This window comes from Talpa occidentalis, unplaced genomic scaffold (genome assembly GCF_014898055.3).
Source record: "Talpa occidentalis isolate TD23 unplaced genomic scaffold, MPIMG_talOcc4v2.1 talOcc4.13, whole genome shotgun sequence".
Lineage (NCBI taxonomy): Eukaryota > Metazoa > Chordata > Mammalia > Eulipotyphla > Talpidae > Talpa > Talpa occidentalis.
The window spans coordinates 3,247,989-3,265,775 of NW_023601322.1; positions in this window are offsets into that span (position 1 = coordinate 3,247,989).

Sequence of the window (17,787 nt, forward strand, 5' to 3'; positions counted from 1 at the left end):
CACCAAATCAGTGTCCCTCTTCACACTGTGGCAACTTTCATAAGTTTTCAATATTCATGCACGTGTTAGAGGTGATTTATCAACTTGGAGGAAGGGCGATGCGTGTTTTTACTTCTGAAAATAATTATATGCGTTTCTTTTGGACCCCTCCACACCGCCATGCATTGATGTTCAGGGAGTCATCAGCTTCCTCCTGTGAGCCGAGCAGCCTTCTCTGCACGGAGGCCAAGGCGCTGAGGTACTGCCAGTGTGGCGTTCCTTCCTAAAGGGGGTGGGCAGGAAATAAAGAAGCAAGTGCAAAGTCACGGCTTTTCCTCCAGTGACAGATGCAGGAAAGTGAGGCAGAGTAAGGGAATGGGTGGTGAAGGGGAGAGGCAAGACATGCTGCTAAAATAAGGTTATGAGAGCCTTCCTGAGCCAGGAACTAGATGTTGTGACATTGCAAACCATTTAAGTTGGATCCAGAAATGTGAAGGGCCGAGGGTGAAGCCAGCGGCATTCCTGGGATAGGACCACACTTGGTGCGGGTGGGGGCCAGAAGTGGTGCGGAGTGGGGAGGGCGGAGGGCAGAGACCTGCAGGGGCCACTTTGCAGGTTCAGCGAGATGGGGCTTTGTTTGGAGTGTGAGCTGAACACCCGAGAGCATCTGAGCAGGGACGCGACGGAACATGACACGGCTGGCCCGTCCACTCCAAGAGGCAGAGGCTAAGGGGACAGGAGTGGAAGCAGGGGAGTCAGCTGAGGGCAGGAGAGGGGTGGTACTGGCTCAGTGACACTGAGTCCTTCCGGGAGAGCTGCTGGAGTGGCCTGGGCTGTGGGAGAGAAGGGGATGGTCGCCAGAGCTGTGTCCTCCACCCACACCAGGGTGATGTGAGCAAGCAGAAGCCTATCGGAGGGGAACCTTCCAAGACCCTGCCGGCTAGGATTCGCCGGTGGGCAAGAGAAAGCATTCCGGCTCACTTGTGCAGAGAAGGGTGTAATGATTGGTGTTAGGTAGTTGGCAAAAGCTTTGCAAGCACACGAGGCTCAATTATTCCACTGAGCAGCCCTGGAAAACGTCCCATTCCTGGGCTCACACTTGCTCCACGGGGGCTGAGCAGCGGCTCCATCGCTGCAGCCTGCCAGGCCATCAGGACGCAGTGTCCTTTGCCAGGACCATACCTGCCCGTGCTGCATGGAACCCCATTCCCATCGAACCTGGTGCGAGTCCATCTGCTCGGCGGAGCTCTGATCCTGGAGCGAAAGCTGACCGTAAGGAAGTCTTGACAAGTTTGCAGCTTCCCGGTCTTCACAGTCTGGAGCAGCGCAGGAGGGAAGGCTGGCAGCAGACACAGACCAAGCAAACGCCGTGGCCTGGACACGGAGCAACGTGCTCTAGACTCAACACTAACTTGTCTGTGTGATATGCTCGGGGAGATGCCGAGTAGAAAATGGTAAGACACAGACGCTGTCACTCAAGGCAGAGTCAGGAACTAAAGATCAAAGTCCAGCCTCACCAGCCAAAGGGTGGTTTGCAGAACCGGAACTTACTGAGCTCCCTAGGGATGAGGGTCAGTGGAACAAGAGAAGGCGATTTGGCACCGAGGTCAGGGGTGTTGCCAGCCATCAGGGTGAGCAAACGGGCAAGTGGAAGGGGGAAACTAGAAGACAGGGTCCTGCAAAGCAGAGAAGTGGCCCATAGTATGGAGTGACCGCAAGTTTAATGCCAGGTCAAGCTTGAGCATGCCAGGCAGCTTGACGAGTGTGATTCCCGTGGACAGAACCTGAGGACGCTGGTTAAATAAGGACTGTGTGGTGAGGAGGTGGGGCTGGTGGGTGCAAACAGCACTGCAGGGAAACCCCATGACGTCTTTGTTTATATTTATGAAAATTATCTGAAAGGGTTTTGACAGCTAGAGAGGGACTTAGGACTGAGAAGACAATTTAAAATAAAAAAACAGCGTTACGTGATGTTTCTCTGCTGTTCAGAACAATGAATTGACTCCTTTGAGGTGTTGGTCATCGCCTGCGCTTGCCATTCTCGTGTGAGCACAGAGCTTCCGATCACCCTCGTCCACGCCATTTGCAGAGAGTGAATCTAGACCTGGGACATGAAAATAAATCATATTTAAATAGATGTGTTGCCCGCATCATGTATTTTACAGTGTATGCAATGAATGGATTCTAAGTAGCTGAAAAAATTGTGTTTTTTTTTGTTTGACTAACTATTACCCTAATTTAGTGATGACATTTCAGCTGACGAGGCAAGAGCTCTTTCTCTGAGAAACACACTTCATGCCTTTAAAAGGGAAATTTGTTAGCTATGATGCCATGATGCTTCTTATTTACTCTTTCTTAGCATGAAGGTTTTAGGGTAGGTTAAGACAAAGAAATCACATTATAGTAAAACAATACAGTCTAGTTGTATTTTTCTACATGATCTTCTTTTCTAATATTACTACATATTTTATTTTTTGATTGGCCTGCCAACCTCTGAGGTTTGTTTCGGGTATCACGCTCATCCAAATTTTAATTCTGCCTCAAACCTGAATTTGATACTAATGAAGGTAATTTTAGTGTTTGACATTTGTGACTTCAGGAAATTACCCAACTTCTCTCTTCTTTAATTTGCCTGTTCTAATGGAGGTGACAATATCAGTCTTGCAGTACTGGTGTTGGAATCAATGCTTTAAGGGAGCATTTGGAAAACCCTTTGTGTGGTGAAAGGAGAGAGAAGTGGGCAGCAAGATGGGGGACAGTGAAGGAGCTGGGCCGGGCGTGGCCATTTACTTAGCGTCTTTGGCCACAGCTTCCTTTAATGTGCAAGCTATAGTCACAACGATGACTTCAGGCCTTTTTATGAGGTTAAAGAGTTAAGAAAAACTACGGGTGTCTCCTAATGGTCAGGGATGAAAAAGAAAATGTGAGTAACAATAATGATCAGGGCCTCCCCTGGTGGCACAGTGGGTTGAGCGCAGCGCTGTGAAGCTGTCCGCAGCCTCTGCAGCACAGGTTCAGTTCCCAGCTGGCCAGGGAGATTTACACATGGAGCAGCAGACCTCTCCTGTCTCCCTGTGCTCCCCTCAGCAGTGTATTTCAGTCAGTCTGCCTGTTCTGTTCCCCGCTCTGTCTCTGGTGAATCCTCTCACCATCCTGCGCCTCTGGCCTATACCCCAGCTCTTGTATAAATAAACAAATCTTTAAAAAAATAGTGGTAAAAGATTAAAAAAACAAACAAACAATAATGCTCAAAGCCAAACATACCCAGCATTTCCTATTTTTAGTCAGTGATGGAAAGTATAGAAACAGCAGCTTTGTCTCGTGCCTGTGTGGAAATGCTTCTCGGGCCCAAGGCTGTCACTGAGGTGGCTCTGGCTACCTAGACTTTTGGCTGTGAATTGGCGGGAAAGCCAACTGTGCAGACCCAATCCCACGATCAACTGATAGCCTTGCCAAGCAAAAATTGCCCTGCGGTGGAGCGCCCCATTTCTGGGTCGGAATTCACGTAGAGTGGGCAACGTACCACTCCTATGGCTGGACTGTGTCCCTGTGTGAAGCTCTGACCCCCAACATGACTCCATTAGGGTTCAGTGGGGTTATGAGGGTGGTCCCTGATCCAATACTCGGTGTCCTTTTAAGAAGAAGAAGAGACATTGGGGTGTGTTTACACATAGGAAAGGCCAGGGCAGGACTGGGAAGGCCACCTCTGCTATCCCAGGAGGAGCCTCCAGGGGACACCAGCCAGCAGCCACTGCCATGACAGTTGACTTGAGTCTCCGACCAGAGAAAACGCATTTCTGTGGCTGCAGCTCCCATTGGTGCTGCTGGCTCAGCAGCCTGAGCGAAGGATGCAGCCCTCGGCCATGACGCGGGCCTGGAACCCAGCCCAGATCTGCCAGACTAGCCCCACCTCCATTCACTTCTCCAAGCTTGTAGTCCTCTTTAGTCCAACAGTAATATTTCCTCCCCTGCAAGCTTGTGGGGAACTTAAGTGCCAGGTCCTGGCAGCCAGGGCTCCCATCGCTGGGCTTATTAAATCCACCCAACTTGTTTAGCCAAGTGGACAAGCGCAAGAGCGTGATCAAGAATTTTAAAACACACATTTGCTTAAATGCACTTTTATTGTACCACATATGGATCTCTTCCGTCTTGCTTGAGAATTTTGGGCTCCGAGTTTGGTCTGCCACATGTCAAAAATCATGGAATGAATTTACAAACAGGCACCTGTTTCTACAGCACGCTTAGTGGTCATTTTTGAAAGGAAAATGGTGGGTGGACATGAGAGTGACCCCTGTGCTGTGTGGCGGGTCTTAGAGACCAGGACCCCTCGGGAATGCACGTTCCACTTCTACTTTTACGGCTTTTTGTTGACCCAGATCACAGAGAAAGATCCCATGGCGCCATGATTGTCGACTCCACAGCATTTGACTTGACCAGTCGGTGGCTGATTATTATTTAAAAGAATGTGGAAACGTTCCTTGGAGTTATTCATTTTTTATATCTAAGACCTTTTAAAGTTTCTACTTCTGAAGTGATTTAGTAACTCAAGGGTGATATGGAATTAAGGTCTGCAGGTTTACTTGTTGTCAATTACTTCTCAGGCAGTTATTTTCCATATTTATGGGTGGGCGTGTGAAACGGGTTATACATACGAGCTGTCAATTTACCTGATAAAGGGCTTTTCAAAATTCCCCTCACTGAGGCGGCCTGAGAAACAGGATGCAAAATTAATTGAATAGTTAAATACTCCTAGTAACTCAAAATAAAATTTAATTTAGCATGATGATATTCTCGTCAGATTTAACCATGGGAGATCAGATAAAAGAAAAATGGATAAGCCTGAATTTTGTAGCGTGGTGGGCATTTCATCTGCTCTCTGCTGTGACCCGCGCAAGTGTGGGCATCATGGGAGAGAAAAACAATAATTTGTACTATTAAAATAAACTAAATAATTGAGTGTAGGAAAAGCAAAAATGTTACAAAGAGGCAGTGGTGAGCTTCTTCCCTTTTGGATCTAATTCAAGTGGTATTTATTTATGCTCCACTGAAAATTATTTGTTGATGATTTGCCTCTACGTCAAGAATAAGTACTAATAGCAAAGAAATGACGGGGTGATTTTCTGGGTCGGGTACTAATGACCCAGCATGATTCTAGGGTCTAGGACTTGAAGGAAAACAGGAACTTTTGAAGCAAATAACTTGAGAACCTCTGGCAACTGAGTGATCGATGAGGGAGTCACAGAATTCTTTTAATTTTCAGGATGCAGGTGCAATTGGAGTTGGCAAATATAGAATGTCTTTTAAAGTAAACCAGAACATTTGCAACTGTGATTAGTTGCCCTAGAACAGAGTCATACAACTGAGGAAGAGTTCAACCAAATTGAAGCATAAAGTTAGATACTTTAAATGAGGTACTTTGAATCTAGGATTTTTCTTATTGTGAGAAAATAATGGTGTGTGTAGGTGTAGGTACGCTCTATGATGACATCATCGGTAGTGGTGTCTTATCATTTTAATTTTGTCCATACATCACTCACTAGTGATGGCAAAGGCACAATGCAGCTATGTTTAAAACTTGGACTAAGTAAAATGTGCCACTGTTTGTTAGAATTATTGCATGTCTAGATTGAGATCTTAAGGCTCTGGTACATAGGAATTCATAGGTTTAACATACAACATGTATGTGTGCTTTCAATAAAGGCAGTGTTTTAACACTCACCTATAGGGTCCTCAGAGTTAATATGGCACAGATCAAGTTTTGTTGAGGAAAAACTTCATGAACCTGTTGTTTTTAAAATGTTTCCAATGTTGACAAATCTACGAGTAAAGGACTAGGGTGTAAAGAAACGTATGTTCCTATGAGAAGCTGGTTAAACCCTCTCGAGCATGTCCCACAATAGACCTTGAATTTTTGTTGTTCCACAGATTATTTCTAACAGTGATTTTTCAGCTTTTATGCAAACTCCTCTCTCTGTTAGGCTTTCAAAATGATGTTCTGAGACTTAGGAAATATCTCATATATTATCCAAATATCTCATATATTACCCAAAAATGTTTCCCTTTGCTCATGGTTGTTTTCAGGAGCCTGGGGCCATCTTGAGAACTCATTCAGAATATTCCCCTTGTGCACCTGATATTTTCTTAAGAAACACTGATGTGATTACATCTGTCCAGGGAGAATTTTCAAAAATAAAATTGTAGGCATGAGAAATGAAAAAAAAATGTCATCCAATTATGTGAAAATAAATGTCCATGTGTAGTTAAAAAGCCAGTTGCTTTCCTGGGATAAATCTCTTAAGGGAATGACAAGAGGTGCCTTCCACGAACCTATGCTAATTACCAGGTTCTAGGAAGGAAGTCACTGGGGAAGCCATTGTATTGAGAGATTTGGCAGAGATAAAGCTGTAGAAGCCATGAATATGTTTTCACAAAAATGTTCATTGTAGTAACTGATCTATAACTGATCTATATTGATATTTATTAATATCAATACATGGAAATGAAATAGTTAACATAACAATGTGTCCCGGGTATAGAAAAGCTCACAAGAATGCTGAGTATTTATTATTATTATTATTTTATAGATGACACAGGCTTGAAAATGTCACACAGATTGAAGTAATCTGTGTTCAACAGAGATGGCTTTTAGGGAACTTTCTGTGGGATTAATTATTAGTGTATCTTCGGAAGTGTGGTTGATCCAGGTGCAGAGAGAAGACAAAACAGGATGGTGGATCCAAGCTGTGTGTAGAAGAGAATAGCCATCGCTTGCCATGGTGGGACTCAGTAGAGGCGCTATGACTGGGGACAGGTAGGAGATATGCATGAGGTAAGGAACATCTAATATGCATTACCTAACACGCACATTACATGAAGATTATCTAATATGCATTAGCTACCTCATATGCATGAGGTAAGGATCATCATCTCATCCCAGGGAAGATGGGGGACGACCCATAGTTTGGGAGCACTGCCTCATGATTACAGGCACACAGACTCTGGTTGCTTGAATAGAGAAGCAGGGGAGCCCTTGGAAGGCCAGCACACTCCATTAAAAGTTACAATATTGCATTCACTTTACAAAACACTTCTGGTTGTATTTGTCTCTAATATAAAAGTGTAATAGCTCGTTTTACTGTTTTACATAGAGCAGTAAAATTTAAGCTTTGTCTTCATAATTGGTTACAGAAAACTTAATCATATGGTACTAAGTCATTTTTTATACTATGCTGAAAAATCTCTCCATGAAATGATGAGGACAATATTTTAACTCATGTGCTTCATTAATGAAGAAAAACCGAGAGGCATTATTTATTTATGTAAGAGTCTGTGCCACGGGCACAAAGCCCACAGTTTCAAGGCCTGCTGGAGTAGTAGTAAAATATTTATCAAAGGCCTCCTTGGTGGCACAGATGGTTGAGAGCAGCGCTGTGAAGCTGTCTGCAGCCTCTGCAGCACCAGTTCGATACAAGCCAGCCAGGGAGATTCCCACATGGCACTGCAGACCTCTCCTGCCTCGCCCGCTGCTCCCCTCAGCAGTGTATTTCGTCAGTCTGCCTGTTCTGTTCCCCACTCTGTCTCTGGTGAATCCTCTCACCCTCCTGTGCCTCTGGCCTGTATCCCAGTTGTATGCATGAATAAATAAATCTTAAAAAATATATTTATCAAATACAATGGTCAGACTAAGCACCATCTGGGCAAACAGAAATCGCTTTTACAGATTATCCATTTAGAGTAATTGAAGTAAAACATTGATTAAAATGTGAATATTTTCATACATCCTTGGGATGGGAGACAGATAACGGCCCCTTGGAAGGTCAGAAGACCTCACCCAAATCCCCAGCACCTGTGAATTCATGTTACATGACAAGGGAGATGTGAGTTTGCAGGTAGAATCAAGGTGACTCAGTAGCTGACTGTGCAGGATTGCTCTAGATTTATTTGGGTGAGCGCAATGGAGTTGCAAGACCCTTTAACATTGGAAGGAAGAGAAGGTGAATGGAAAGTGAGAGAGGAAATGTAGCATCAGGACGGGGTCAGAGGCCAGCGTGGGTAGGAGGAAGAAATCAGGTCTAGAAGCTGAAGGGGCAGGACAGGGCTCGCCCCTGCTGCCTGCGCAGAGGAAGAAACAACAGCCCCACAGACGCTGCCTCCAGCCCAGTCTCCCCCACTGACCACTCTGACCTGTTTTATAGTAAATTAATTATCTGCAGAGACAATATAATATTATTACATTATTTTCTTTCTAATATTTTTGACTTCCTAAACATTTTTCTTTTTTTTTCTCTAGTATTTGCCATTTTCTTTACCTGTAGGGATCTTTCCCCCTTAAGTTCTCTTACCTGCCTGTTACCCTAGAACTCCCCTGCGCTGAATTCCTGATGTCTAGTCAACTATTTCTTGGGTTCCTATATTTTTCTTTCTCCACTGATACTTAGGTTTTTTATTTACCTCATTCTCAATAAACCTACCTAGAAATGACACGTACAGATGTTCTTTTTATGTTCACCAGACCGTGTCCATTCTATATGAACATTAATTTGGTAGTGCGACTTAGCCCACTATTGTAGATTGTTTCCATTTCTCATCATTCAATAAAAAGAACCTGTTAGTTGTCCATAACATCCTGCAGCTGGTGAGTCATTTCACACCGGCTGACTCACCTTCATTTTTTTGGTTATCTGTCTTTTTTCATTATTGTTGTTATTATTTACCTTCTGAAGGTTTTTAGAATGTTCCCTTTGATCTTAATTTTGTGAGAATAGAGATTGTAGGTTTTGAGTTTAGATTGATGCTTTAAATCTTTTTTTATCCTTTTGAATTATTATTTCCTGGGAGATTGATTTTTTATGTGCTGGGATGTTCTTTCATCTCTCATTTCCTTTTCAATTTTGGGGGGGGTTTCCCCAATATTTTAATCCAATCTAAAATAAAAATCCAACGCATTTAATTTTAACAATCAAGGCTTTTATTCTCAAGAGTTCTGCTTATTTTCTTTATCATGATTTACTGCAGACTCTGAATATTAGGTTTCCCCTTCAGTGCTTGAGGGTTATGTAAGAACCCTCTCATTTACTTACTTCTCTTGCTAATTTGTTTCTTTAATTCCTTTTGGATGCTCAGTTTAAAGGTCTTGTGCTGCTAACGTGGCTCTTTTCCTTGAAGACTGGCACAGGAACCAGCTGTTGGGAGCTCTGCAAATTCATGGTAGTCTGTGTTTCAGAGCATTGGGGTAAGGATGCAACCCTTTGGGTGCAGGACCCCTTAATTCTAGTTGCAAAAGACTTTCATCTTTAGAATTTATTTCTATTTCTTAAGAAAATAACACTTGACTTCCCACGTTGTACTAGAAATGATGAGGCTGGTTAATATCCAGACTTTCAATTAAAACCTGTTTTCAGTCTTTTTTTTTTTTGTAAAATAAAAGTTTGTACCTGGGATTTCCAAGTCCCAGGTCTCACTGAGTGTCTAGTCCCATGAATCCATCAGCCAGCTTGGCAGTGAGCCTGTGTTTTATCGGGTCTGGATGTCTGGAGTGCTAAGTTCCAGGAGCTGAAAGATTTCACTGGGACTCGAGGCAAATGCATGGAACCACAGTGGGAATGTATTTGGGGGAGTGGGGAGGGGGTCCATCCCAATGGAGGCAACAATTCAACAGGCAGCAAAAAGGAAAAAGTTACAAACCTCTTGGCAGAGCTTGGGAAACTGGCACACACAGGGCAGAGCAGCCAGAGTGACTGGACAGCGCCCTGCCTCTGTCCCTCTGCAGGGAGGGGAGCTGCCACTCCCCAGAGCAGGAGCCCCAGTGGCGCTCACTCATCACAACCTGGACAGGCTTCAGGACCACAGGTGTGGACTTCACAAGCTTCTCACACTGCCTTCATTTTGGGGTCTATGTTTATAGCACTTCTCAGAGACATCTTAATAGGACCTGCTGTGAACTTTAATTTGGATGGGGGTGGGGGGTGGTCTCTGCACAGCCAGGTTGTATCTGTCCTTGCCTGTCTATGATGTTTATCAGTAACTTTCTATACTTGACTGCTTCTTAATTGAACTTAAGTAACTCTATGTCTAGTACCCCACTTCTCTGCCAATGTGGCCATTTACATCTGTCCTCTCTAATAATCAGGATCGTTGCCAGAGTAATACATCTCTGTCTTTCTGTCTCTGTCTCTCTGTCTGTCTCTGTCTCTGTCTCTCTGTCTCTCTGTTTCCCCCATTCCCTCCCCTCCTTTGGTACTTTGAATATTAAAGTTTGGCTACCTTCTACACTGTCACTCATTTGGATTTTTCAGATTGCTGTCACAATTAGATTCAGGTTATGTATCTTTGCCAGGAATATCACAGGAGTGATTCTGCAATCTTTTCTCAACAGATTTCCTTTTGTCCCATTACTTATTGATGTCACTTTGATGGTTTGAGTAAGATTACATCTCTGAGAGCCTTCGCTGTGAAGTTATTCTTTTTCTCTTTGTAATTAAATATACATTTTATGGGGAGGTAATTCAAAACTCTGCAAATATTCCCCTTCTTATCAAACTGTCAGAGTATTTATAACAGTGAACATTTATCAAGTTTTTATTCAGTGATTATAATAAAACATTTTCCACCACAATGTTCAAACCTAAGAAATATGATTACGTTGATTTGGGGTGTCAATTTTACATGTGGTCTTCCTTCTAGAAACTTCCTTGCAAGAGGCTCCTCTGGAAGTTCTTGATTTTGCATTTTTGCCTCAGTTGTGGAACCGGTCATTTCTCCAAGGATTGCTGTTTTTTTCTAGTGGAGAGTGATATTTTGAAAGCCAAGGTCAGATTGCTGGATGTGAGTTGCTGTGGCTTTGTCTCTGTTCCTCAGGGGGTGTTCCTTGTTCACTAGACTTCTATGTATAATTGCTGGGAGAAGGACAAATCAATAACAGGAAAATGTTCTTAGGAAGAACACAAGATAAGAAAAGTTTTATTAGGATTTGTGTTTTTTTGAGATTAGGTAGTTTTCAAACCATGTATTTTAAGAAAATCACAATTTCCTCCTAACACAGATAGACGTGGTACTTATATTTGTTAAATAACTCACTCTATATTCACAAATAAGACTCTAGTCAAAATCAGTTTTCTGCATATTTATAATTCAAAATGGAGTTTTAAAATCCAATCTTAAAAAAAGAAAGTCAAAAATATAAGCATCAGAATAAAATAGAGTGCTTTAAAATGTCTTTTGCTCATTCAGTAAATAGGACTGTTGGTGTATAATGGTTAATTTTATATGTAAATGGAATATACATAATAGCTAGAAAAATATTTTAATTGAATAAAATCATTTTTTTGCCACCCAACAGATGTTAATGTAGATATATTTCTTACCTCACTTCCCACAATTAAACAGAAGAAAAAACACATTTTACCCTTATGTAGTCAGTTTTTTTCTGGATAATCACCAGTATATGTGTGAATCATTTCTTTTTTTGTTACCATAGCAAAGGAAAAAGATTTTATACAGGTGTTTACTTGGGCATCCAGAAATATTGGGTGGCCCCAGCCAATATCTAATCAGACAAATTGATGATTTAAATATAATTATGCATCTAGAAATCAAACTATGAATTGAGGTTACTGGAAGGAGGAGAGTAAAATGGTGAGGGAGTTCAATGAATGATACTGGAGATGGTGGATGCCTTGGTCATGAGTGCGGTGTGGTTACGACACCCGAAGGGGTGGCTCTCTGCTTCTAATTCATATACCAATGTAAACAGATGTCACCTCAATTTCAAAAGAAAATTACCATTTTACAACCATCACAGTAAAAGTGATTCAGGCTAGAATGATAAATTATGCAAATCTAGGGGAGGGATGGACGAGGAATAAGATATTTACAAAGTCTCAAAATTAATGATGATGAAAGGGAAGCAGTTTGGAGAGACAGGATCATCTCTTAGCTGAGTGGATCAACATTCACATCACCAGGAAGAGGCAAAGTCCCTTCCAGGGCCGCCGAATATGAACCAGAGAAAGGCACTATCACCCCAGGAGCAGTCCCAGCGGGAAGGGACAAGCCGAGTGTAACATGGGGGGACAACAGCAGCCCCAGGACCAGCATCAGAAATGCCAACGGCATGGAAGACGAAGGAACTAAGAAACCACCCCAAATTAAATGACCCTAAGGAGACACAGCAGCTAACACAATATACAACCCCACAAAATATTCCGAACTGGAAAAACAAAACGTATGAAGGATGTCTACAGAATGATCATGAGATTGAAATGTGGAGACTTAAATGACCGTATTAATGGCAATCGTCCTGAGTTTCATAATTGTGTTGTGATTTGAAAAGAAAAGTGTATTCTTAGTAAAAACCAAAAAACCCACATGATTATGCATGTTCACCTGTATGCATGGATATGTGGTTTTATTAGGTTGCAGAACACCAAGTACCCACTCAGAGCCTTAATGAAACTGGGGCAAACACAAGTGAGTGTGCTGGGTACCCCAACTCCAGTTCTCCCTTTGTGGGTGTCCAGCTCTGACCTGTAATGCTCCCACCTTGTCTTCCATCTTTGGGGATGTTCACACTCTCTAAACCGCTGTTGGAATTTCAAAGTTATTGAAAGTTAGTAGATTATAGATTGAGTCTTTCTTACTCCGTTTAACCACAGGATTTAAACCATTTTCTTTTCCCAGAGAGAGAGAGAGAGAGAGAGAGAGAGAGAGAGAGAGATGTCTGTCTCTTCACAGTATGATCTCACATGAAACTCAGCTACACAGAAATGACCTGCTCACCCACTCTGTCCTTCAGTTTCTGAACTGTATTTCAATTAATTGGACTGAAATGAATAAAGCACACTCTTTTATATTAGCACGTTCCTATCTAATCACTGCTCACATCTCATCTCAGTGGAATTTGACAGATTCACACTGATTTTCTGATGCTGTTATTATTTTTATTTATTTATGTTTATCTAGCCTGTCTCCTAACTGGCGTACAAAACAAAGTTGTGAATTTCTACTTTTTTAATGTGATGAAACAAATCAGCAACATCCGGGAAAAACTGGACTGAGTATCAAGGATTTGGCATTTGCCACAAGTCTGTTGTGATCTTTATTATTTATTATTTTAGCACTGAAGAATTTTCTACATCCAATGGGCATTCTAATTTCCCTATTACCACTGATAGCTGCTTAAACAGTCATAAGCTTTAATTAAGCACACACACACATACACACATGTGTATTTAAACATTATTTTTTAACAGACAAATATAAATTTTTACTGTGTATTTATTTTAATACATTGTCTACATTTTAAATTTGTATTAAACTAGAATTTATTTCCATAGCTACAGTATTACTGTGAGGTTTCCACAAATAAATATTTAATTATTGTAATGAAAAGTTGACAAGGTGAGTAAAGTGAGAAATAGCTCTTTTCTCTTAATTTTCATCTGGGGTCAGCAGAGAGGGAACACGTGTCCTTTTTTTTTTTTAGGTAAGAAAGGGATATTCACCAAATTCAATTTGATAGCTAGGTTTGCAGAAATTTATTTATTTCAATGAAATTTTCTTTTCCATCAGAGTCAATAGCTGAAATAAATCCATGATAAAGGATTTTATAGTAGTTGTACTACCTAAGTAACTATGTTCATTAGGGTCCTAAATAATTATGTATTATCTGGAAATGTGAGAGAAAAAATTCACATTATAACTGAAAAAGTCAATCAACCAACAAACATACATTTCATATAGAACTCGGAAAAAATTAATCATCGTTCAAGTCCAAAGTTCACAGGGATTCTCATATCCTAAAATTTGCATTTTGAAAGCAATGCTTTTAAAGTTTGTTATATTTATACATATATGCAAACATTAGTCATGTAGTTATTTTGTTTATGAAATAATGGGGGGATATGGCTTATTTCAACAAAAGAAAAATGTACAAGAATCTAAGCAATAATTGTCACTACCTACCTTTATAGTAATTTTTTAAACTTAGTGATTACTTATACAAAACATTTGGTCTAACAGAAAACGTCATTTAAATTGCTGTCATTTTTCAGGTTGAATGTAATAACTTTCTAGCAAACACTACAGACATGATGTTTTATTTAACTGTCAGAAGGATATATCAATAATGTGTATACTCAAAATATAGGCAGTATGTAAATTATAGAAACAAAATGTTTTGAGACCCAGTATTATCTTAAATATAAGAAATTATTTAAAATCTGAGAATTTCAACTTACTGGTCTACTTTGAATTTCTTCTTAATAATGGTCAATGTATTCTGATCTATGTATCCCTAAAAAATAAAGGCTAAAGTATATCTTAATAATCACTATCAAAACATTAATATAACTATAATAAAGGAGAAGTTGAGAAATATAAGAAAATAACTTCCAATAATTATCAGATCATAGACTAGATCAGTAGTGAATGCCAAGTGGACATTTTATTCTTCAAATATTTCAGAATAGAACCAATGACACAGACTTGGATAGCTAAACATTTACCTAAACAGAAACTGGACTGAACATTTCAGAAGGCTATTTTCAACATCATCGATCTATTCATATTAGTTTAAATTATTTTTCACCTTGGGAAAGCTGTCCTTCAGTGAAAGACAGCTTATGGACTTCTGCAAGTATAATGTTTGAAAGCTCTGGATATTGGAATGGACCTCATTTCTCTCTGTTTGGATGGACAGCAATCACACCAAGAACACCATTAGTGCTAAAGCAAGGCAAAGCAGTTCACAATGATGTTTGCCTATTACTTTTGTTTTGGTATAATTTAATTGTAACTTCACATGATCTAATTTTTAATGCCTGTGTTTAATAACTGGCTGACACAATTCCTGAAAGTTCAAGGATCAGCCCTCATGACTAGAACAAGCACACCAGTGTCTTCAGCACCTGGGGATTTTCTTCCTGGATTTCCTAAAGCCAGTCAGGTAGGATGATGACAGGTAAATTTTGTGAACTGTGCTTAGAAGGACAGACCCGCTGACCTGGTGGGTGGCACATTTGCGGAAGAATTAGTCATCTCCTCCTTGGTGACTGATGTGTGTGTACACATGGGTGTGTAGGGGGAGAGGTAAGTGCAAACTGTTTGGAGCAGTTTACAGTCTGTTGCTACAGCCTCTACAAGAAGACAACCTTCAAACGATCCAAACATGCATTTTCAAGATGGCGCCATCCATTCCAGCCTTTAATAAAACTTAGGGAGCCGTCCTTCTGGGTTTGTCTTTGCCAGCTTTATGTCAAACTGCTTTCCCCCAAACTTTTGTGTTTGTGGCGTTCTCACTCTTAAAATCTCTCCCCGTATGGGCTGGCTGTAGTTATTATCTCTTCTGCAGAAGCTTGGGGTTGAAAGCCGGTATGAATTTCTGGCCCAGTGGGTCATCGGATGAAGTTGGCTGTCATCCAAAGTTGCATGACAGCCTCAGAAGGGGAATACAGAAGCCCCAGGATTATTGATACAATCATGTCTGCAACTCAGCTGACAAATCTGATGTCTCCTTTGCAGAGTTTCTAATATTAAGAAATATTTCTCGTAGCATGTCATCCCACAGCCATTTGGAGTGGAGATGAAGATTTAGACTTGCCATTTTTCATCTGACAATTCTGATGATATGCACTGTATCTAATCGATATAGTAACCAAACAATGCAACACAAATCTAGGTCGGTAATAAACGCACCGAAAATAAGAGTAGCAAAAACCTAGCTATGTCCCTCAAAATCATCACTCCCAATTGTAACAGAAAAGTATTTCCTAGTTAAAATGTTCATTTTGTGAATAATGTGTATGTCACCAATAGCTAAAAATTATTTCATAAGTACCAGGCAGAAAGCAAGAATACATAGTTTCAAAAATACATTTTTTATCTTGTTTTGTTTTATTGTCAACGACCCACCTCAGTGAAACATTTACTATTCAAAAGTATTTTCTAGCTTGGCATACAATTTTAAGTTGTTTTTTAGTGTCATTCTTTGGCAAATCTAGTGTGAAAAAAAACTCTTTTTGACCACTAGGAAATTCTAACACACCATTCCATTTAGAACTTTGTTAAGCCATATTTTTTTATTTGTTCTACAGATTGCCATCACTGTACCTTCCTGTCCATCAGAGGTCATTGCTATGTCAGGAGGAGAGGATTCAGCCTCATAAGAAACAACATTTGAGGTTAACTGTACAGCCAATGTGGATGACAGCCTGTGCATTCGAGACTGAACATTCTGTTTCTTTTCATGGTAGAACTAGTTAGTTAATGGCACAAAGAGAAAAGAAGTATGATAGAAGATATGGTTAGAAATAAAACTAATGATATGAAAAATATTTGATTTGCTTAATTTATATATATATGCCCACCATTTTTTGATATTGTGTGTGTTTGTGCATGTGTGTGTATTATTTTCCATAGAATTTTGGTTCTAGAAGTTGATACCTCAGTATGATGCATAAAATAATATTAAATTAGTGCTGCCTTGTGAATATATTTTATTTATAAACAGAATAGAAAATGTTATGGTGATGGAGGGCTAAATTCTCTATGTTCACTTTTCCATAAAAATGGCTTAAAAACAGGTAAAAATAAGTTCTGCTTGGAGATTAGGAAAATGGAGGTGATAACAAATAGTTTTCCATAGTTTAAATTTATTTTATTTTCAAAGTCAAGTTCGCCGGGGATTCTGAAGAGAGAGAGAGAGCACTGTCATGATGAGGTAGTACAGGCACAGGTGGGCAGCTTGAGTTGTGTTTGCATTGTAATGCCTGCCAGCTAGGTGGAGGGGGGATGGGGGTATTTGAAACTGTCTCCTTCCAAAATATTGGCATGACCCTAACACAAGTAAAGAAAATGTGAAATAAAAAAATTTTAAGACAAAATGCGAATGAATACATAGCAAGCTTATTACATGAATAAATTTCCCCCATATTTTTGACAGTGTAAAAATTAATGAATTCAATTCACATTTATGGAAGTAAATATGTGTAAAGAACATTGGAGATATTTCACAAAGATGAGTAATGTAAAATCATTTTTACTGTCTGATACAGAAGGCAAGTTAATTTGTAGAATAAAACTTTGCTAAAACTTTAATGTTGGTGCTTTTAGAGAGGACATTGGCATATGCCAGCCTCTTCCACTATAGTGCACAAGGCAGAAACATTTTCAAATTTATTACTGGTTGCAGAGCAGCTTCTTTTTTTTCTTAAAGATTTATTGTTATTTATTTATGCATACAAGAACTGGGGTCTAAGCCAGAGGTGTGGAGGGTGAGAGGATTCACCAGAGACAGAGTGGGGAGCAGAACAGGCAGACTGACTGAAATACGCTGCTGAGGGGAGCAGCGGGGAGACAGGAGAGGCCTGCTGTGCCAGGTGGGTAGCTCCCTGGACAGGGAGCAAACTCATGCCCCAGTGGCTGGCACTGGCTTGATAGCGTTGAGACCCTGCATCAACAGAGAGACCCTGCAGCGTAGGTTCTTAATAACTTTTGTTGAGTAAATTTGGTAGTTTGTAAATAGACATGTGTGTAGATGGCTTATGTAAATGTGTGTGTGTGTGTATATAGATATATGTGCAATGTTCATTAAAAGCAGTGGCATACTGTTGGGCCGATGTTCTCTGTAAGCTGAACTAATTAATTCAAGTATTTTATTTAACTTAATAAATAAATAAATCTTACAAAAATGAGGAAAGATAAATATTTTATTAAATTGCTTCTTTGAAATTGATGTTGGAAATCCTTTAAATTGAAATTCTTTGAAATTTGAAATTGAACATGCTTAGGCAATCTGAGCAGGATTTAATT